Source organism: Leptopilina heterotoma, unplaced genomic scaffold (assembly GCF_015476425.1).
Source record: "Leptopilina heterotoma isolate Lh14 unplaced genomic scaffold, ASM1547642v1 Lhet_54, whole genome shotgun sequence".
Taxonomy (NCBI): Eukaryota; Metazoa; Arthropoda; class Insecta; order Hymenoptera; family Figitidae; genus Leptopilina; species Leptopilina heterotoma.
This window is the reverse complement of record NW_025111118.1, coordinates 5,509,696-5,534,857: the sequence shown is the minus strand read 5'-3', so window position 1 is coordinate 5,534,857 and position 25,162 is coordinate 5,509,696. Positions and strand designations below refer to the sequence as shown.

The 25,162-nt window shown below is 21.8% G+C and overlaps 1 protein-coding gene across 2 annotated transcripts in view; it reads left to right on the top strand.

Moving 5' to 3' along the window:
* LOC122508535 overlaps window positions 1-25,162 on the top strand; it is an 843,732-nt gene that overhangs the window by 151,489 nt on the left and 667,081 nt on the right. The window lies entirely within an intron of this gene.

Below are 25,162 nucleotides of genomic sequence, written 5' to 3'. Positions count from 1 at the left end.
TTTGTTAATAAAATAAAATTAATATTTAACAAAAATAATTTAAATATCAAAGTCAAAAGTTTTAATTTTGAAATTATTTTTCTCCCCTTTCTGACAAATTTTCCGAATCATATTTTTTTTTCCTTTTGAAGAAATTTTTGATTTATCACCACTAATTTGCGGTTTTTGAATCATAAATTTTTATGGTTATGTTTTGCGCTTTTAAAATTGTCATCGTTGACCTAAATTTTGAACTATTATTTTTGCCTTTTTTTATCTACGCATATGGATTTTGACCTAAATCTAAAGTTTTTATTTGCCGTATTTTTATAAAGGGAGAATCTTTTTTTTCGCGCGCTAACGATTTCTTTACTAATTTTACCCTGTTTAATTCATCAGGACGAGGCTATTGATTAATTTAAAGACGCCTCACATTGTTGGCTTCATCCTTGACCTTCATTATTGACAGTATATTAAAATTTTTTTCTTTTTTATATCAGAGAATAAACTTGATTTTTTTAAGACAAAAATTGGGTTATTAAAATAATGTGAAAATGAAAAAGTTTCGATATGAATATATACAATGTGAAAAGGAGAAAAAAAACAAAAGTAATGGAAAATTGAATAGAAAAATGAATGCGAATAGGAATAGAAAATAATAGGAACAAATGTGAAAAGTATGGAAAATAGTGGTGAATTTTTTATTGTAAAATTCTTTTATCTTTGTTTATGCTTTTTATTTTATTCTAATTTTTTTATTTAAAAATAAATAAATAAATTTTTTTTTCTAATTTTTTTATTTTTTTATTTTTTTATTATAATATTATTATAATATTATTATAATATTATTATAACATTACAATTACTTTATTATTACTTTTTTTTTATTTTATTCTCTTTTCTTTAATCTTTTTTTAAATATTAATATAATAAAATTACTTTATTTTTCTAGTATACACAGAAAAAAAGTTTTTGTTGATTTATTATTTTTATTGATTTTTTATCATTTGATTTGACTTTTTCTTCGATTGAAAATTAATTTTCTTTTCAATTCGAAGAAAATTTGTTTAAATCGAAGAAATTTTCTTTGAGTTAAAAAACCTCTTTTTGTTTGAAAGAAAAATTTATTTTAAATCAAACAAAATGATTTCTATGAAACTGATTTCTATGAATTAAGAAAAAAAAATTTTCTAGGTAAAGTAAATTTTTATTTCTAAATTCTTTTATTTTGTTTTGAAGAAATTTTCTTTTTTAAATTAAAGAATTCTTTGAATCTATGTCTAGGATAAAATTTCTTTGAACTAAAACTTAAAATACAAATTTCTTGGATTTAAAAAAAAATTTGTTTCCATCGAAGAAATTTTCTTTGAGTCAAAAAACCTCTTTTTGTTTGAAAGAAAAAATTATTTTGAATCAAACAAAATGAGTCTAAAAAAATTGATTTCCTTGAATTGACAAACTTTTTTCCTTGGTTAATTAAATTTTTATTTTTAAATTCTTTTATTTTTATCTATGCTATTATTTTTTATTCTGTTTATTTAAATTATTATTTATTATTATTATTTATTTTATTTGATTGTTTCAAAGAAATTTTCCTCTTTAACTTTTTTTTTAAATAAATATTTAATAAATATTATTTTTCCATAGGAATTAAGAATTTTAAAAATTTCAAATTCAAATCATTTTAAATAAAATCATTATTATATATTATAAGATATTATAAGAATATTATTACAGTGAATTTTTCAAAATTATTTTCATTATTTCAAATCAATTATTATTTTCTACAATTTTAAATTACTTTTTATGAAAATAATTGAAAAAATTTTATTATTTATAAAAATAATTGAATAATTGCGTAGGAATTTATAAACAATTTTGTAAATAAATTGAATTCCTGAGAAATTTTTATTATTTATGAAAGTAATTAAATTGTTTGCGTACTATTTTTGGGAATTTGAAATTGATTTGAAAATAATTGAACTTTGGGGAATTTTGTTATTTTTATAAAGATAATTGGGATTTTGACGGGAATTTTTTTTAAAATTTGAAAGATAATTGAATTTTATGAGAAGAATTTTATCACTCTTGAAAATAATTGAATTTTTGCAATTATTTGTAATTTTTCCAAAATTCGATTTTTTTTTAGTGTTTTGAAAAAATTATTCGAATTTATGCAAAAAAAAAAAAATTGAATTTTCTTTTTATAAAGAAGTATGCAAAATTTCAAATAATACACAAAAAGAAAAATATCAAATAATGAAAGGAAAAATAACATATATGCGGAAAATATGAGTTCAATGAGTTGAAAGCAATTTTCGATAAAAAGGAAAAAAAATTTTTTTTTTTTTTTTTTGATGCCTGCCTTTTAAAAGGATTTACGCTGTCCACAATGAAATTTTTATAAGAAGCAGTGATAATAAAAGGAATGACCGTTCTCCACCCCCTCCCCCACCTTCTCTCTCTCTCTTATTTTTCTTTTTTGTATCAAAATGAAGACTAAAGTAAAATACGAGGCTAATTAAAATGTTCGATATTTAATTAACAATTAAGCTTAGTCGCAGTAAAGCGAAAATGAGAAGAGATAAAAGGTACGTTGATAGTAAACAAGCGCAGAGAGGCAATATTAAAAATTTGTAGCTGGAAGCAGTGAGATTTCAGGGAGGTCATAATACTTTTTTATATCTCCGTCGTATGCCTCGGTGACACAACAAATCAATGACGAAAAGTACTTAGATCGGTCATGCGTAAAAGAAGGAAACGAAAAATAAATAAAAGAAAAAAAAATGATGATGAAAAAAAGGAAAATTTGAAACGAAGGAAAAAAAGAAGAAGAAGAAGAAGAAGAAAAAAGAAAGAAAAAGGAAAGAAAATGGAAAGAAAAAGGAAAGAAAAAGGAAAGAAAAAAAGGAAGAAATATTGAAAAAGTATTATATCAAGTTGACAAGGAAACTCTCGATATAAAAAGGTTTTTCTATAACGTACTGATAACTTCTGTCGAATCCGCGGTGTCCTGTTTTTCTGAGGAGGCAAAAGGACCACAACGTCCTGATCCTTGCCCTCAGGATGTACATGTGTGGAGAAAGATTTGCTGGTGGAGGATGTTCCACGACCGGAAGAGGATGATGCCAAAGTAGACGAACCACCGGCCGTCGAGTACTTTGAGTACGCTACGTTGGTCACGTTATTGCTTCCACCATAAGACACATTGTGTGTGTTGTTAACCTGAAAAAAAGTATATTTATATATATATATATAAACGTGTATACAAAAGTATACAAAATGGGGGACTACTAAATTTTTTCAATTAATTTTTTTCGCTCTTTCCACTAGTCTTTTTTTTGTTTCTTCTTTTTTTCGTTTCTCTTTTTCTTTTTTGCTTTTCTTTTTTCATTCTTATCTTCTTTCTTTTTTCTTCTTTATTTCTTTGATTCCTTCTAATTTCTTTGCTTCCTTTTTTTCTCAAAAAAAAAGGTCAATGTTTCAAGAATAAATTATTAGTCAGACGTTTATTAGTTTTAAATTACTAATATATTACTGTCTTAGTAGTACAAGTAAATTATTAGTCAGACGAGTATTTCTATTATTTTTGCCATTATTATTATTAATATTATTATTTCTCTTGTCTCAGTAGTAAAAGTAAATTATTAGTCAGACGAGTATTACTATTATTTTTGCCATTATTATGAATATTATTATTTTTCTTATCTGAGTAGTAAAAATAAATTATCAGTCAGACGTTTATTAGTTTTCAATTATGAATATTACTGTCTCAGTAGTACAAGTAAATTATTAGTCAGACGAGTATTACTATTATTATTATTTTCCTTTTTCTCTTTATTGTTATTAGTTTTTTTTTTATTTTAATATTTTTTTAAACTTACAATTAGTTTCAATTTTAAAGATTTTAACACAATTCTATTAAAGAATTCAACTATCCTAATAAATATCGAAATTATTTACAGAAATTCAATTGTTAATTCAATAATTTGAAGAAAAAAAATTCTCGTCAACTTTTCAATTATCTTTATAAATAGCAAAATTCTTCGACAAAATTTAATTATTTTCATAAATAACAGTATTCATCACAAGAATTAAATTATTTTCAAAAGTAATAAAATTCATGACAAAATTTCAATTATTTTCAAAAATAATTTTACTTGAATTCAATTATTTAAAATAGAATTTGCATATATATTTTTTCGATAATTTCAAATGTTTTATAATTTGTCATGAAAATTCTTCGCAGTAATTCAATTATTCTCATAAATTTTAAAATTCCTTTCACGAATTTAATTATTTTCAAAAGTAATAAAATCATTCGGGGGAAGTAAATTATTTTAATAAATAACATTATCCATTACAAGTATTCAAATATTATGAAAAATAATAAAATTCAACTATTTTCAAAAATTTTAATAATATTTATTAATTCAATAATTTGTATATTTATTATTTTAATAAAATTTCACAAAAGAATTTAAATATTTAAAAAAAATTTTGACAAAGTTCTACACGAATATTTAATTATTTTCTGAAATAATAAAAATTTTCACAGTAATTCAATTATTAAAAATATAATTTGCATAAATTTTTTCGAAAAAAATCCAAGACTTTCTCATTTTTGATGAGAATGTGAAAAACAATTGTTTGAAACTTTGTTATATTCTTCGCAATAATTCAATTATTTTCATAAATAATAAAATTTTTACAGGAATTCAATTATTTTGGTAAATAATAAAACTTAGCGCAGAATTTTAATTATTTCTAACACAATTTTAATCGAATTCCTCGAAAAATGTAATTATTCTTAAAAATTTTATTAAAATTTTATTAAAGTCAAAAGAATTCAATTATTTAAAAATTTATTCATACAATTCTTTATGAGAATTTAATTTTAAGAAACATGCAGTGATTCAATAAATTTTTTTTTCTATTTAAATAATTGAATTCTAGTAGAATTTTCTCATAAAAATTGATTTAAAAATGGATTTCAATTAAAATTTTAGATTATAATTGAATATTAAAAGCTTTAGAGAGTAAATTTTTAGAAATAATTGAATTTTAAAAGGTTTCAGATTAAAATCTTTGAAAATTTGAATTTTTCATTTTTTTAACTAACAATTCTGTGAAATTAATTTTTTTTTGAGAAAGTTTAATTGTGGATTTTTTGTATATTATTTGAAGTTTTTATTTTCTAATATATATTTAATTGAAGAATTTACGAATAATTGAAATTTCGTAAAATTAAATATTGTTCAAAAATAATAAAATTCTTCTGATGGATTCAATTATTTTTAAAAATAATAAAACTTATCGCAGAATTTTAATTATTTTTAATACAATTTTAATCGAATTTCTCGAAAAATGTAATTATTTTTAAAAATTTTATTAAAATTCATCAAAAGAATTCAACTATTTAAAAATTTGTTTATGAGAATTCAATTTCAAGAAACATACAATTATTCAATAAATTGTTTATTTTTCTATTTAAGTAATTGAATTCTAGTAAAATTTTCAAATAAGAATTGATTTGAATATTAATTTCAGATTAATCGATTTATTATCTATTTATGAAAATAATTGAATTCTTCCAATACGAATTTTATTACAATTTTCTAAAATAATTAAATTATTTTGAGAAACTTTATTACTTGTAAAAATAATTGAATTCTCGCAAAGGATTTTATTAGGATTTATCTAATTAATTAAATTTTTTTGAAAAATTCTGAGAAATTTTTCTATACGATTGAATAATTTTCAATACAATTCTTCTTAAGAATTTAATTATTTTCTTAAAAAATAAAATTCTTCGAAGTAATTTAATTATTTAAGAAATTTAATAAAATTCTTCCCAAGAATTCAATTCTTTTTAAAAATAAAATTTTTCACCGCAAGAATTCAAAAATTTTAAAAAGAATTTAATAAAATTCTTTGTCAGATTTCAATATTATTATCAATTTTTTAATGACATTTCTCAACGGAATTTACTTATTTTCATAAAGTTTTAAAACATTCTGAGAAATTTAATTATTTAAACAAATTTGAATAAAATTCTTTTTGTAGAAATGAATTATTTTCGTAAATAATTAGAAACTTAAAATTTTAAATTATAATTGAATATTAAAAGCATAGCGTGCATTTTTTTTTTTTTTTTTTTTAAATTATTTTAAATTTTTATTTTTTAAATTATATATTTAATTGAAGAATTTACGAATAATTGAAATTTTTGTAAATCTGAATATTGTAAAGAAATGGATATAATGGATTAATGAATTAATAAATAAATGGATTAATAAAAAAAAAAAATAAAAAGTGAAGAATTTTTGATTTCGTTCAGGTGAAAATCCACCTGTCGTTATTGAAAATACTGATTTAATAAAATAATTGTTGTTAATTAACTTCCATTTATGTTTATACAGTAATATTTAGACTTGATAAAAATAGTGAAAAATTTTCAATGTATTTTTACTATGAAACAAAAGAGGATATCAAAATGCACATCACGTGCCGTTGCCGTGTAAACATGTCTTTCATTTGCATTTATTCGACAGCACGAGACGCAATTTCACTCTAATTAAAAACACTCACCTGCACGAGTATGTGACAAGCTTGCGAGGCTATTTGAAAAAGTCCGTCTTGCAAATTTCGTCCTGGATGGTCAGAGCTTTCACGACCACCCTTTCCCCAACCGAAAAAGGACATGTTGAAAGGGATGATCCTTCTTTTTTTTTTACTACTACCACCACTACTACTTCCTCAACATTTTTCGTTTGATATTCATTGGTCGGAGATGTTTACGCTATAAACTTAAATTATTTTCAAAGATAGCATTCAGCTTTATGTGTATATAAGACTTTCGTTATTTACATTTTGTCCAGTATAAACTTATGGGTGTTCTTCTTTTCAAAAAATATTTCATCTCACATATATGAAAAAAGGAAATACGCGCCACATCAGAAAACTGGAACAAAAATAAAAAGCATATTAAAAATTAGATATTTTATTGGCAAAAATTAATGTTATTGTAAATTATTTTTAGCAGGCTTTGCACTCGTTTACCAAAACTTAATATTTACTACTTTTTTTACGATTTGATACTATTTGGATACTTTTTTTTTTTAGATTTGTGACGGTACACTGAAAAAAAATTTATTTGATTAAAATAACCGATTAATTGACTATTATCAATTAAATATTTATTTGAATCAAATAATATTTATTGGAGTCAATTAAATTGTATTTGAACCAATAATTTCAGTATTTAAAGCAAAAACTATTTAATTGACTACAATAAATATTATTTGATTCAATTAAATATTTAATTAATTATAGTCAATTAATCGGTTATTTGAATCAAATAATTTTTTTTTCATTGTAGAAGGTTTTTTTTTTGAGAATTTGCGCTACTTTAAAACCTTTGATAGTTGAAAGAAAAAAGATTGTTCTTAAAAATTTTACAAAAATTTTTCGAAACGATTCAATTATTTTCGAAAATTTTAAGAAAATTTTTAATCAGAGTTCAATTATTTTTACAAATAATGAAATTCTTCTATAGAACTCAATTATTTCTGTTATCTACAATTTTAATAAAAATTCACAAAAGAATTCAATTATTTAAAGAATAATTGAATTAAAATTCTTCGCAAAAAATTCAATTATATTTACATAAATAATAAAATTTTCGAAAATAAGTTTAATTATTTAAATTAATTTAGAAAAACTCGAATAAATGAATTTATTTGAAAATTTTATTATTTATGCAAATATAGTAGAATTTTTGGCGAAGAATTTTAATTCAATTCTTTTTAAATAATTGAATTTCAGCGAAGAATTTAATTATTCGTGAACATAATTGAATTCTGTCAACAGAAAAATTTAATAAATTTTGTTAAATAAATTCCATAAATTTTTGAAAAGAAATTAATTATTTAAAGAAATATTTAAATATTTAAAGAAATTCTCTAAAAGAAATCAATTATTTTTAATGATTTTGAGAAAATTTGTCTATAAAAATTTGAATGTTTTTATTAAAATATTGTAATTAAATATTAAAATATTGTAATTAAATATTAAATATTTAAAATTTTTAATGAAATATTCTTTAAAAAAATTTTTTGAAACAATTGAATTATTTAAACAAAATTAAAAATTCGTTGCAGGAATTCAGTTATTTTCATAAAATAGTGAAATTATTCTCTAAAATTCAATTATTTTCTTTATCCACAATTTTAATAAAAATTCACAAAAGAATTCAATTATTTAAAGAATAATTGAATTAAAATTCTTTGCTAAAAATCCAAACATATTTGCATAAATAATAAAATTTTCACATAAATTCAACTATATTTTCATAAATAATAAAATTTTCAAATAGATTCCATTATTTAAATTAATTTATAAAAACTTCAAATAATTGAATTTATTTAAAAAATTTATTATTTATGCAAACAAAGTAGAATTTTAATTCAATTGTTTTCAAATAATTGAATTTCAACGAAGAATTTCATTATTTGTGAAAATAATTGAATTCTGGCAAAAAAAAATTTAATAAATTAATTTAAAATAAATTCCATTAATTTTTGAAAAGAAATTTATTTAAAGAAATATTTAAATATTAAAAAAAATTCTCTAAAATAAATCAATTATTTTTAATGATTTTGAGAAAATTTGTCTATAAAAATTTAAATGTTTTTATTAAAATATTGTAATTAAATTCCTCAAAAAGTATAATTTAATTTTCAAAATTTTTAATGAAATATTTTTTTAAAAAATTCAATTATTTAAACAAATTTTAATAAAATTCTTTGCAAACATTCAAATATTTGTACAAATTTAAAATTTTTTAAAACAATTCAATTATTTAAACAAAATTAAAAATTCGTTTCAGGAATGCAATTATTTTCGTAAATAATAAAATTCTCAGCTTAAATTAAATTGATTTCAATATTTTCTATTTTAATAAAAATGCACAAAAGAATTCAATTATTATTTTTAAAAAATTAATTTTTTCTCAAAAATTTACACAAATTTTAATAAAATTCTTTGCAAGCATTCAATTATTTTTCATAAGTAAAAAATGTCTTTGAAGAATTTAAATTATTTTTAATTCAATTTCAAAAAAATTCTTCAAAAAATGCAATTATTCATGAAAATATTATTAAAATTATTCGAATCAAGTCAAATTAAATTTTGATATAATTTCTTCGATAGAATTCAAGTGTTTTAAGAAATGTTGATGAAATTCTTTAGAGGTTTTCAATTTTAGAAATAATCAATTATTCAATCATTTAATTAGGTATATTTTAAATATTAGATGCGTTTTACTATAAATTTTCAGAAATAATTAAATTTTAAAATATTTTTAAATTAAAATCTTTCACAATTTTAATTATTGTAATATTATTTAAATAATTTTAAAAAATTATTAATTTATTATTTTTTTAAACGTTAATTAAAGTTTTGAATAATTTTATAAAAAATTTCCAAAAAAAGGTGATTAAATTTTAAAAGAATTACAATTGTAATTTTTAGAAATATATAGTTAAATTACAAAAAGGTTTTTTCATTGAAATCATTTGAAATATTTTAATTCCTGTGAAGAAATAAAGAAGTATTTGAAATATTTTTTTTAACAAAAATTATTCAAGTTTCGAATATATTAATTTAGAAATTATGAAAACAGTTATTATTAGTTAAAACAGTAAATTAAATTTTCAGTTAATTGGAAATTTTGTCAAATTTAATTGAAATAAATTTTATATTTTAAAGAATTTTATTTCTTTATTTTGAAAAATTATTTGTAAATATAGCTAATTATTGATTATTTTAAAATATTTTTGAAGAATTTCAATCAACCAAAGCAAAATAATAAAAAATAAATAAATAATTAAAATAAAATTAATAATGAAACTAAATAAATTTCTAATAATTTGTAATTGTAAAAATAAATTTCTAACAATTTTCAATTGTAAAAATAAATTTCTAAAAATTTGTTATTGTAAAAATAATTTTAAATTTGTAACTGTAAAAATAAAATTGAAATAATTTGGAAAAAAAATAAATGATAAATTTGCAAATTTCCAAAGTTACGCATCACAGAAAAATGAAACAATTACTTTATCGTTGGGATAAAAAAATGAAAATTATGAGGCATTAGATTCGATTAATTGTAAAACCGGTTGGCGACGGTTTGTCTGCTTGAAAAGTGGTAAACTTGGGTGCGTGATAACAAGTCATCAGCGCGTGTAACCCACGTGTACGTAGGGTTATTTTTTTCATTCTTTTTACCAACACGATAGACTCGTAATTATTGTACACTCGCACAGATCTCCAACGATTTATACCTTTCTTGCATAATGGATGAACAGTTGGCCTCAATATTCACATTAGTGTATTTCGAAAACTTTCACAATATACCCGCATAAACAAATAAAATTTTTCGCTTCAAAATATAATAGTAAACAAAATTTTTTATACGTGACTTGATCTAACGATTTTGATGTGTGATATAATATTTCGTCTTCGTTTAGTTCATTAAAGGGCAAAAAAAAATATACTTTGCACCAAAAAAAAAAAAAAAAAAAAATGCGAAAACGCTCGTTAAAGAACGCATCGATTTATCCACACCAAACAGGGAAAATCCATTGAGAGCAAACATAAAAAACTTTATTACTTTCTCTTCCACCCTCTGCCGAAAAAAAATTTATATATCTGTATATAAATACGATCGTTAAATACTTACAAAAATTTTTGATTTTAAATTAGAATCACTGTCAACCGGCAGCGAAAAAAAAATTAAACAGACTTTGCACTCGGTAATTAATTTAAAAAAAAAGTTGCAAAAAGTATCTTTAAGACTGAAAAGAAGTAGAGAATGGAACTATCGAAGAATTAAATTTAAAGACTAAACAAGTCGTTTTAAGTCGATTCGGAAAAATGACAAAAATTTTATTCTCTATTTCCCTGAATTTTTCCTGATTTCCATGAAAAATAGTAATTTTTTTGTCCTGGTAAAAACTTCAATTCTAAATTTTTCTAAAATTCAAGATTTTCCAAATTTGTTGATTAAAATTCTTCATAAATATTTAAAACTAATGAATAAGTAACAATATTTAAAAATAATTTTTCAAAGTAAAAAAATAAAATTCTTTAAAGTATAAAATTTATTTCAATTTTATTTGACAAAATTTCCAATTAATTGAAAATTTAATTTAATCATTATTTTTGAGGTATTCAATTTTAGAAATACTCAATTATTCAATCAATTATTTATTTTGAAAATTAAAAGCGTTTTTAGCATGAATTTTTAGAAATAATTAAATTTCAAAAGATTTTTAAATTAACATCTTTAAAAAGATGATTAAATTTTAAAAGAATTACAGTTGTAATTTTTAGAAATATATAAGAAGAAGGTTTTGCATTGAAATCATTTAAAATATTTTAATTTCTGTGAAGAAATGAAGAAGTAATGAAATATTTATTTAACAAAAATTATTCAAGTTTCAAATTATGAAAAAAAAATTGTTATTAAAAAACTATAATTTTTTTTTTAAAGAATTAAAATCTAAAATATTTTAATAACGATTTTTGTAAATAATAATTTTAAATTTTAAAGATGTTAATTTAAAAATCTTTTGAAATTTAATTATTTATAAAAATCCATACTAAAAACGCTTTTAATATTCAAAATAAATAATTGATTGAATAATTGAGTATTTCTGAAATTGTATACCTCAAGAAAATTTGATCAGCATTTCTTAAAATATTTAAATTCTTTCGAAGAATTTATAGCAAAATTTTTCAAAACATTTGACTTGATTCGAATAATTTTAATAATATTTTCAAGAATAATTGCATTTTTTGAAATTTTTTTTTTTAAATTGAATTAAAAATAATTTGAATCCTGCAAAGACATTTTTTTATTTGTGAAAATAATTGAATGCTTGCAATGAATTTTATTAAAAATTGTGTAAATAATTGAATTTTTATGAAATACGTTTTATTCAAAATTTTGAAAATTAAATTAAATTTTTATGAGGAATTTAATTATAAATATTGTAATAAAAACATTTGAATTTTTATAAACAAATTTTCTCAAAATCATTAAAAATAATTGATTTCTTTTAGAGAATTTCATACAAATTTTTTTAAATAATTAATTTCTTTCAGGAAATGTATTGAAAATAATTTAAATTAATTTATTGAATTTTTCTTTTGCCAGAATTCAATTCACTGAATTTCAATTATTTTCGATGTCTACTATTTTAATAAAAATCCACAAAAGAATTCAATTATTTGAAAAGAATTGAATTAAAATTCTTCGCAAAAATTCAACTCGGAGTGATCGTTAATTTTAAAGTTTATTTATAAATTTCTTATAATTTGTAATTGTAAAAATAAATTTATAAAAATTTGTAACTGTAAAAATTTCTAAAAATTTAATTACAAAAATTTAAAACGGAATAAATAATTTTGCCTTGTTTTGTTTCTTTTTTTTTTATCATTTTTCCGTTTTTTCTATTGATTTTGCCCTTTTACAAAATTCTTCTTTCTCATTCAATATTTTATTTTTAGATACTTTATTTTCTTGTCCTATACGATCTAGACTTAATAAGGACTCTTTCACTTTCAATTAAGAACTCTTTCTTCACTTTTATCGATCGTGGCAAAATAAGGCACGCCCTGATAAGTAATTTTTTTCTTAAATTGAAAAAAATGCGTTCTCCAAGTTTTTTCTTTTATTAATTAAAACTTTATTGTCAACTAAAAATGTTTTCTTTCTTTTAAATCTATAATAGTTTCTTTTTTCGATTTAATTCTCAAGGAATATTCATTTTTTTTTCTTATTATTATTTTAATTAAAGGAAATGTTAAATTCAAATTTATTCAAATTTTTTGTTCTAAGGAAATGTCGTATTATTTATTACGGGGCGTAAATATGTAAAGTATATAGAAATTTTATTACTTGTATATATATAGTAAATGATGGGAAAAAAATTTCATTATTTAAATTTGGGGTAAAAAATTTTTCTTTAATGTATTGTTTTTTTTTTCTTGTTGCATTAATTAATTAATGGGTAAATTATATGGTGAATGAATTATGTGGGAAAAAAAAGTTTTTTTTTTTGATACTTGAAATGATATACGATTCACTTAATAGTTGATTAGGTTAAATTCCTTGATCCAATTTTACTCTATTTCTGTTTATCTAAGTCTTCCATCCATTAGCAGATAAAGCGGTTCTTGACCTTTTTAAAACCATTTAACCATTATTCAACCAGATTTGATCTAATAGGTGAGGGCGGAAATAAAATTTGCTTTTAGAAATGAAAAATACTCGAAATCTTTTTTCACAACACTCTTTTTATTTTAAATCCGTAAGAGAAATGACAGTGCTTTATAATCATATTAGGGAGGATTCTGACGTAAAATTGGTGGAAATGTCGGTACACTTTAAATTTTTTGGATTTATTCATGAAAAATGTAGTAGCTGAGTTTCAGACGAATTTTTACTATTTAAAAATTTTTGGAAAAAAATTAAATTGGTAAAATATTTAATTTCAGAAAGAAGAGAAAAATAGAATAAAAAATTAGAAAATGTAAAAAATAAAAATAGATTTGAATTTCGCGCTTTTTTATTTTCTTTTAATTGTAATTTAAAGTAATTATTTTATCATTTGTAGACAATAATTACTATTTACTATATTTTTATTATTATTAAAAATTTTTTATATGTAACATTTTTCATAATAGAAATTTTTACATTGAAAAATATTTATATTAAAAATATATTTCTACTAACAACAATTCTACTTCCTCAATACAATTCTACAACAATACTAACTTCTTACTACCTTTTTTTAAAAATAAAATTAGCAATTTTAAAAATAATAGAATTTGTAAAGTTTCTAATTTAAATTTTTGTTGAAAACACTAAAAAAAAAATTCAGTTTTGGAGAAATTACAAATAATTGCAAAAATTTAATTATTTAAAAAAAAAATAAAATTCTTTTTATAAAATTCAATTATGTTCAAAATTTGAAAAAAATTCTCGTAAAAAATTTTTCTATCTATAAAAATAATTGAATTGTTCCGAAGAATTTATTAAAATTTTAGAAAATTATTGAATTTTATGGTAATATTTGAAAATTTAAATTCTTTCGAGGAATTCTATTAAAATTGTTTTGAAAAGAATTGAATTTCTGCAAAGGATTTTACTATTTATAAAAATAATTGAATTATTGCGAAGAATTTTAATATTTATAAAAAAAATAATTGAAACGTTTCGAAGAATTTATTAATATTTTAAGAAATAATTAAATTGTTATGAAGAGTTTTATAGAAATATTTGAAAATAATGAAATTTTTTTGAAAAATTCAATTAAAGTTGTTGCGAAAATAATTGAATTCCTCACAAGAATTTCATTATTTTGTGAAAATAATATTGAATTCTTTCAATTTTTTTTACGAATATATTCAAAAATTGCATTGAAAGTAATTTAATTTATATATAGAATTTTTTTTAAATATTTTGAGAATAATTGAATTATTTTTAGAGAATTTTAAATTCTTGTTGAAATTGAATTTTATGGAAATTTTTTTAAAAAATAATTAAATTCTTTCGTGTAATTTTATTTAAATTGGATTAAAAATAATTTAATTTCTGCAAAGAATTTTAGTATTTATGAAAATAGTTGAATTGTTTAGAAGGGTTTATTAAAATTTTAGAAAATAATTGAATTCTTACGTGAAATTTAAAAAAAATTTTTTGAAAATATGAACAGTAATAATTAATTTTGTACTTAATGAGTGAATTTTTGAAATTTTGATTATGAAATTATTAAAAAAAATTTATATTTGAAAATAATGTTTTAATTATTGAAACTGAGGGACAGAAAAAGTGAATGAATGAAAGAACATTCAAATTATTATAATTAATTACAATATTTAAATAAATACAAAAAAAATATTTATTGATAGTAAACAAGTGAACTTTGAAACCAGTTGAAAAATAAAATAAAATTTAGTTTAAATTTAAAGAATTATTTTCCAACTGAAAGATGATTTGACGATTATTATTTTTTTTTGTTTTATAAAAATAGTCAATTTAAAGGAATAAACAGTATTGAAAAAAATTGATGTAATCAATGTAATCTTATGGAGGAAATGAAAATTGGTTCCTGTTGAATATATATATGTATAGTTTCTGATGAGACTTAAAACGATTCAATTTGAATTCTTCCAAGCCATCGACTCTTTAGTGATGTACCTACTTGAAAGAATTAAAAAAAATTTTTTTGATCGTCCGGTGAAAGAAAAAATTGTCTTCTTTTTCCTCTGAGTTTTATTTACTTCTTAAGGAAAAAAGTTAGAGGAAATGCTATATATAGGGGAACATAGTCTAGGTCGGCCACCTTTTTGACTTTTGTTTATAACTTTTTTTTAAAAATGAATTTGGACAATTGAAGTATATGGTTGGAAAGTCCTGTTTAATAGGAACATTTTTTCTGTACAAAGTAAATTGACAGGTTTAAAAATGAAAAAGTTATAAAGATTTAAAAAAAAAAAAATTTGTAGTCCAGGTTGGCCATTACAGTCAAGGTCGGCCATGTTTAAAATTCAAAGGGCATTAATCGTTAAAAAATAAAATAACATGTTTGGAGTTACGGAAAATTGATTCTTTATTGTTTACAGTTTGTAACTTAATGAAATAACAAAATAATAACAATAAACAATATAAAAAAATAAATATAAATAAAAAAAAGTTTTGCACTAAAATATTAATAAAATTAAATAAAAATATTAATAAGATGATCAATTATATTATGAGTTATACAGAATTGCAGTTTTTGCAAATGAAGTAGCTCGTCCTCAACTTTGCGCATTTTAAACACATAGTGGCCGACCTTGACAGTAAGTAACATTACCGAATTGTTGTAAACAAAAAGAAATACGTTTCGGGATTCGATTTTTTACTTTGTTTTCCTTTCAACCATGAGTCCCACAAATTTTCTGCATACTTGCCTTGACGATTCAATTTGTTTTTTATCTTTTATTAATGGTTTTTCACATTATGCACAAAACTTTTTTTGAGCTTTTTTTGTACCGACGTCACAGAAAACACAATTTTCGATTTTCCGAAAATGTAATTGAACAAAAAGTTAGGTTTCACTAAGACAAGCTTCGACAAAAATGCGCGTAGGTGGCGCTAGTGAACTTGACAAAAAAACGCGAGTGGCCTACCTAGACAGTAGGCCAACCTTGACTACATTCCCCTACTATATATATATTTAATTTTATACTCGACACCACAGTTAATTATAATTTTTGTTAAACATTCAAATCAATATTTAATTAATATATAAATAATTATTAAGAAATTAATAAATAAACAAATAATATGGAACAAATTTTTATTTTCAAATTTTAATGCATTATTGATTAGCAAAATTATTTTTACTGAAAAACTCTTCTCTTTATTTGAAATTTCAATAATTTTTCGAATATTAGAAAAAAAAGTCGCAAAACAAATGAATAAATAAATATTTCACTGTTGAAGAAAATTCATATTTCTAATAAATAATTTAATTATCGGATTTTTGTTGAATGAAATATGAAATTAATTTTTTATATGCTTTTCCCTTATTACCGGCGTCTGGGATGAGAAATGAATTTTCATTATTTGGGTTATTTTGCATAGATTATAATTGTCTGAGGTTTAAATATTCGAAATCTTAAATAATTAATATTCCTTTCCTCGTATTTTTAATCCTTTCGTTTGGTACTTATGAGGAGTTAATTTTTTTTGTCTGTTTAAAAAAATTTTTCATTGGAGAGAAAAATATTTCTTGCTCTAATTTATTTTTATGTCGTTTTTCTTTATTTTATTTGGTTTTTATTTATTTTTTTCAAATGTGTGTTTCTTTAACTATTTTGTTTATTTCTCTACTTTTATTTATTTATTACTTTTTTTTTTCTTTCTATATATTTATTTATTTTTTCATTATTGTTATTTACTTTAAATTTATTTGCTATTATCTATTTGTTTATTGAATTGTATTTACTTATTTATTTGTTATCTATTTTTATTTATTTTTTTGTTATTTTTTTAATTATTTAAATTTGCTTATTTTGATTTTATTATTTAACTACATTTACTTATTTATTTGTTACTTATTTTTACTTATTTCTCTATTATTTTTTAATTAATTTAAATTCACTTATTTCTATCTTCTTGTTTATTTATCTACTTTCCTTTATTTATAATTTATAATTATTTCTTAATTTTTATCTATTTGTTTTTTTATTTAATTATTTATTTTTTATTTACAACTTTTTTTGCTTATTCATTATTTATTTTTATTTACTTTTTTATATTCATTTAAATTAATGTATTCTCATCTACTTGTTATTTATCTACTTCTACTTATTTAAATATTATTTTTTCTTTTTTATATTTATTCATTTATTTATTTATATTTTTTCTTGGTCCAAAGCAAGAACTATATTTGAAACTTGGTTTAAACTAGAAATAATTATTTATTTAAAATATCTAAGTAATTCAAAATTTTTATATTCTCAAATTTTGAAAGTTCACACGAAAATCGGTATTTTTGGTACGTTTTTTTAATGTTAATTGTATAAAAAAAAATTATTTTCCATACAGAAGAAAATTAACTCAAATCTAAATAAATAAATATTGAGAATTTCTATTATTTTTTACTTTTGTCGAGTAATTTTTGAAAAATTCAAAATAGAAAAAAAATTGTGTATATTTGAACGTTCAAAATTTTAGAAAAATACAATTTTGTCCATTTTCGGAACTCTTTAATTTATTCTATTAAAATTTTTTAGAATAATTGAATGTTTGTGTGGCATTTTATAAATTTTTTTTTTGTAAATAATTGAATTTCTAAAAAGCATTTTATTATTTATGAAAATAATTGAATTCTTAAGAACGATTTTATTAGAATTTTTTCAAATAAATAAATTTCCAAGAAGAAATTTATTACTTTTAAAAATAATTGAATTCTTGTGATGAATATTGTTATTTATGAAAATAATTGAATTTTGCAAAGAATTTTATTAAAATGCCTCTAAATAATTGAATTTTTGGAAATAATTTTGTTATTTAATGACACAATCGAATTCTTTCGAAGAATTATTTATGTAAATAATTGAATTCTTGGAAAGAATTTTATTAAAATCTAAAAAAATAATCTAATTATTTCAAAAAAATGTAATTAAAATTGTATTCAAAATAATTGATTTCTTTCGAAAAATTTTATTAAAATATTTGAAAATAATTGAATTCCTGTGACAAATTTTCATATTTTTGTTAAAAATTAAATTCTTCTAAAGAATTTAAAAAATCATTTTTTTAAATAATTAATTTTTTCGAGGAATTGAAATTAAATTTTTAAGAATTATTGAAATCCTTCCATGGATTTTATTATTTATGAAAATAATTGAATTTTGGTTGAATTTTATCAATTTCTTTTTTTTTAAATAATTGAATTCTTTTGCGAAATTTGATGAAAATACTGGATATTAAAAATAATTTAATTTCGAATATATTTTGAAATAATTTAATCGTTTTAAAGAATTTGATTATAATTTTTGAGAATAGTTTTTTGGTTTCTAGTATTAGCGAATTTAATGTAATGGAAATTTTTAAAAAAATACAGAAATAGTAGCTTTTAGTGGCTGAAATCTTAAAAAAAGTACCCAAATAGTAGCGCAACATAAAAAAGTAGTAAATAGTAGGTTTTAGTAGATGAGTGCGAAGCCTGCAATAACAAAAATAAACAAAAATTTCAGTTCGAAATTTCTAATGAAAGACATTTTTAGTTTTAAATTTTGCAATGACTAAAAGTTTTTATAGGAAAAAAATGAAAGAAAAATTCTTTTTTAAAAGAAAAATCGATACGAAATTTGCAACGACTAAAAGTTTCTTTAGTAAAAAAGAAACTTAAAAGAAAATTCTTCTCTTTCTCAAAAAAGAATAATCGATACCAAAATCATTACATAATAAATAAAAGTGAGAAATCTTTGAAATGTAATCGAATTCCCACACGTGTAATAATGGATCTATTCAGTGGGGTATCATTTCCTTACATAAGCAAAAGCCCATTGTGAATACTAAAGTCAAAAAGAGAATGGAAGAAAAACGGAAAATCAATACTTGACTTTTCCTAACTATTGGTTTTCTTTCTGTGTTTGTTTGTTTGTATGTGTCTGTGTTTTTTTTCACTTGTTCGCTCTGTATTCCCCCCACCAATTTTTTTTTTCGTAACTGTCAAACTCTATTATTCTTTCTGTATAAGCAATTGGGAAATCCTTAGAATAAATCGTCACACGACCAACCACGATCTCTGATCATCGGGATTTTTTTCTCCTCTTCTTTCGCCCCCTTTAGGTTCGAGAAAGAGAAGCAATGACTTACGATGCATAATATTGAGTTGGCGCTCTCGTGCCAAATGCACGAAATCACGGGGAAACCCCTCTGTCTCTAAACTCGTTTGTCCGCAAAGTGCTTTCAAATCCATGCCATTCGCGAATTCATCCCTTTTTGATCTTTCCTTTCTGAATTATATTTTTTTTCCAAACCAACACTTTTACTTTCAAATGTCACAAGGATTCTCCTTCTTCTTCTTCTTTCTCTTCTTTTGCACACTCTCCCCCTTTTTCACACTACCGACTTTACCAATTTTCGATCACGTTGCAAATAACTCGTTTTTTCGAAAATTGGTTGATTTATGACGAAGAAAATGATGATGATGGAGATGATATAAAGAAAGTGTGCCTGTAAATAAAAAGTATGGATTAGATCTTTTTTTTTTGTAGTAAAAGTATAGTAGTGAAGTTTACAAAAGTTGGGAAACTGAGAATGGGGTAAAAAGAAGTTGGTGAAGGGGCAAGGTGTTTGAAAAAAATTTAAATAAAGATTTAAGAGGATGATGAGAAATGGTTATGGAGTTTATTTTGCAATATATAGGTCCTATACATTTGAGTTTGAGATTTAAAGTGAGAGTTTTAAATGAAGTGAAGTGTATTGATTATCGATGCAAGAAGAAGTTCACTTTGGGTAAACTTGGACCACTTAGAAAACGAGTTTAATGAAAGAACAAAGATGAGGAAAACACGACCGGCACGTCCTGAAGAAGGATCGTAGCTAAAGTCCTAGGTATCAGTAACTATGTTCGTAAGGTATGCGAGGTGGTAGATGGTGTAGGTTTTCGGGGTAAAAGGGGAGTGGGTTGAAGGGGGTCAAACACGACTGTTGGCAGGCCTGCGCTTAGGCGTCTTCCTCGACCTCGATATACAACAACCACGAGGACTAACTACAGAAAGGACAAAGTCTTTTCACCACCCTCGTTTTATAGGCTTATAGTCACTCTACTCTCTCTTTCTCTCTCTCTCTTTCTCCTTTCTCACTTTTACTCACTATCTTTTTCTCTCCTACACTCAGGGTGTTTCTCTTTCTCTCTCTCTCTCTCTCTCTTTCACCCACGCAGTTTTTCTCTTTCTAGTGCCAGAATGCAAAGAGAGAAAGAACACTCTTTACATTCTGGCACGAAATTGTATTTAAGTCAGTCGAAGCGAGAACAATAGAAGTAAAATGCTTGTATTCAAAGGATAAAGAATCATTTGTCGGTGTTGCGAGGGTTCTCCCCGTTTATATAATCATTTTGACGATTTCATTTGTTTTTCTCATTAGATTCTATTATATTATTGTATTTGCTTTTTGTATTTTGCACATGTTTACGCATGAGTGGGAATTTCAGATGTGGATGAGGAAATATTTCAATCCTTTCTGATATATGGACTGTAATCCCTTCAGAAATTTTCGCTTCGTTGCGTTATTTTTTGTACAAGTGGCGTTTTGGTGCATTACTTAGGATAAAATTTTTGAAGGAGGACACTAATTTTCATAGGTTGTGATTAATTTTTTTTACTGTACAGTCATTTATGTTATAAGTTGATTTTTTTAAGCAAATTTTATGCCAAACCGGGAATTTTTCACCAAATTAAAAAAAGCTTTTATTATTTTAATTTCTTTTTAAAAAATCACTTTTTATTTCAATTTTTATAGATATTTTATTCATACAGTTCCCTCAATTTGAATTAGTTAAAAATAATTAATTTTACAGTAAAAAATCAGTCACTGATTGAAATTTAGTTAGTAGGTAAATTTAAAAGAAATTATCGAATTAATAGAAATTTTGTGATATTCAACTGAAAATAATTAAATTTGTTAAAAAATTTCATTAAAAACATCTTAACAAATCAAATTTTCAAAGTATTTTAATTTAATAATTCAACATTTAAATACATTAAATATAAAAACTATCGAATTAATAGAAATTTTGTGAAATTCAACTAAAAATAATTAAATTTGTTAAAGAATTTCATTAATAACTTCTTAAACAAATCGAATTTTCAAAGTATTTTAATTTAATAATTGAATATTTAAATAAATTAAATAAAAATTATCGAATTAATAGAAATTTTGTGATAATCAACTGAAAATAATTAAATTTGTAAAAGAATTTAATTAAAAACTTTTTAACAAATCGAATTTTCAAAGTTATTTTAATTTAATAATTAATAAATAATTGAATTTTATAAAGAGTCACATTCTAATGTATTCATGTTTCTTAGTGCGAACATTAATAATTAAAATTTTTATTTAGTTAATTTAAAAAAAAGATACACGCTAAAAATTGTTTAATAAAATTGAATTTTTGCAGTTTTTTTTTGAAAATTTTGAAAAATAAGATTTTTGAAATTTTTCAATTCTATTGCTTCAAGATAATTGAATTTTTATAAACAAATAATTGAAAAGTTTTGAAATAATTGAAATTTCTTTATACTCTATTAAAAATAATTAAATACTTTTAAAGAATTTTATTTAAATTTTTCGAAAATAATCAAGGGAAGTTAGTCACCGTAATTATAATTTTAATTTTTTTAAATTTCTTCGCAATATATTCAATTATCTTCATAAATAGTAAAACTCATTACAATTATTTCTAGAAACTGTAAAAAAAATTCTTCTTAAGAAGTCAATTATTTCCATAAATAGCAAAATTCTTCAGATTTACTAAATTCTTTTGAATATTATTTAAAAAAAAAATTCTTCACAAGAATTCAATTATTTTCAAAAGTAATAAAATTCTTTGCAAAAATTTAATTATGTTTAAAATTTTTTTAAGTTCTCCCCAAAATTTCAATTATCTTTATAAATAATTAAATTATTCTCCACAATTCAATTATTTTCAAAAATTTTAATAAAATTCTACGCAAACATTTAATTATTTTCATAAATAATAACATTCTTTGTAAGGATTCAATTACTTTTATAAATAGTAAAATTCTTTGCAGAAATTCAATTAGTGTCAATACATTTTAATAAAATTGAATTCATCAAATTTTCAATTGTATTTATGAACAGAAAAGATTATTTTAAAAAATTGAAAAAATTCTTTGTTTAATTCAATTATTTTCCAAATTTCTAATTAAAATTATTAAAAAAAACATTATTTTCAAAAAATTTAAAGAAACTCGTCAAAAAAATTTAATTTTTCATAAAAACCTTAATAAAAATTTTTGAAGGCATTTGTAGATTTATTTATGTTTGAAATCAAATAAATTTAAATTTGATGAGAAAAAAACAGAGAAAAATTAGGACAAAGCCGGGAAATAACCGGGAATTTTGTTGATAGAAATAATTGTAGACACCCTTGTAGATTGAACTTCTTGTAGAAAATTGTTTCAGTTTCTGTGAATTCATTCTACTTTAGGAAGAATTTCTGCTGTTACAGTTAATTTCTAATTTTTGAAAATTAATTTTTCTTTAGGAAGAATTTCTCTTGTTATTATAACATTTAGATTATAGAACTTTGTGATTTTTGTTGCTAAAAATTCTAGTTTCTGGAGCATCATGTTGCTATAGAATGAATTTTCTATATTGTTAAGAAATTTAGGTTCTGTAAATGCGTGCTGCTTCAGGAAAAACTTCTTGTTCGAAATTTTAGTTTTTGGAACTTGATGCTGCTTTTGGGAGATTCTCTTTAGTTGCTAGAACTTCTGGAACTTTATGCTGCCTTAAGCAGATTTTATTTATATGTCACAACTTTAAGATTCAAAATCTTAATGCCCCTCTAAAAATAATTTTTTACTTCTGCCAAAATTTTCGACTTTTGGAACTTTATGTTGCTTTAAAGAAATTTTCTTTAGGCTTGAGAACTTTAAGATTCTAGAACTTGGAATTATGAAAATATCTTTTCACAAACATTTATAGCTTCTGTAACTTAATTCCGCTTTAGGGAAAATTTCTTTTGTTTCTAAAACTTTTAGATTCCGAAAGTTAGGGATGCTTTAGGAAGAACTTCTCATTACTAGAAGTTAGAAGTTCAGAAGTTAAAAGTTTCTCGAAAGTTTCTTCAAAAGAATTTTTTTTTGTTGCTAAGAAATTAAGATTCTTCAACTTCGTGCTGCTTTAGAAACTACTCATAAATTTCAATTTTTGGGACTTGGTATTGTTATAGAAAGAATTTTTGTTGAAGCAAGGTTTTGTTTCTGAATCCAAATCAATTGTCTACTTTTGTCAACATTTTGTTAAAATTCGTAAAATTTGAGTTGAACCACAACATCTTATAAATCATTTCTCTTTTGCTTTTAAGAACATCAATTATTACTTAAGTTGTAGTTGAAAAATTTTAGGTTAAAGTGGAACTTCTAAGTCGTAAAACTTTCAGTTTTTAAAAATTCGTGCCTGCTTTAGGGAGAACTTCTTATTTTTGGAACATTTTTTTTATAAAAGAACTCTAGAACTTAAGTTCCAGAACTTTCGAACTAAAAGTCAAAGTAAAAATTTGTTCCTACAGAAAATAATGAAACCTTTAGTAAATTTTCAACGTGAATTCGAATAATCCGTTTGCCTTTATGAACATGTTGAAGTTTAGAAAAATTAGAATCAAAGCAAAACATCAGCATTCAAATAATTTGTTTGCCTTTACGGAAATGAATTTTACAAACTGATAAACAGCCAAAGTGAATCATGTTTGAGCATTCAAATAGCATTCATTTTCATTTGTATTTGTTTAAATAGATAAAAACAAATTCAAATTTGTTTCTATTAGCACGAATCTATGTTTAACAAGAATTAATGATAAAATTCTTCTCAGTTAACTTGAATTCCTTTCTTCCTTTCTTTTCGTGTCCCTTTAATAATTAATTTTGCAATTTAGAAAGATTCCCTTCTTTCTCGAGCATAAAAAAAGTAAATGATCATCATGATTGCGGAATTTTTCAATATATTTAACGAAACCGATTCGTCTCGATCATAAACCAGAAAATATTTGTTCACTCGTTGCATTGATTTTATGCAGAACAAACTGCGGTTTTCTGCCAATTAATCAAAAGTCAAACAAAGGAAAACTTCGCTAGCGATTATACACGAGGCATTCTCTCGACATTTTCTGCAAATATACCGTTTATTAGCTTTTCGAAAGATTTTTTAAAAAATATTTTCGAGTCTGTGAGTGTTGAGTTGTTATTAAATTTATATATAATGCTAAGAGTAGACGATTGGTCGGTCTGTTTTATATATAGTTTATATTCGTTTTCGTATATGATGTATGATTTATATTATATATGATTTTACGTTAATACGCACGGTTCAAGTGATTTTCAAAACGGGGTTTGCAAACAAAACTATATTTGTAAAGTATAGCGCTCTCGATTAATATATATATCTGTATACACATATCGAGTGAATTTTGTACAGTATCCAAAGAATGAGATTATTGTGTGTCGAGATAAATTGATACCAGTGTCAATATATAACGGTCTGGTTACTTTTAGATCAAATGTTCGCAAAATATATAATTTTATCATTTTTGTTTATTTCTAAAATTTAAATTATTATTTAAAATTAAACTTCAAAGTGTTTGTATAAATTCAGTCAAAATTTCTATCAGTCATCACTTATTCGAATTAGTGAAAGTTTCTTTTAATTTCAGTCATTTTTCACAAAAAATTTCAAAAACAAATAAAATAATTTAAAATTCGGAAAAATGTCCAGTTATTTACACTAAAAATTAGTAAAACATGTTACTTCAATTAGTTGATGACTTTCATGTGAGAAATTATTATTAGAACATTAGTTTAATTA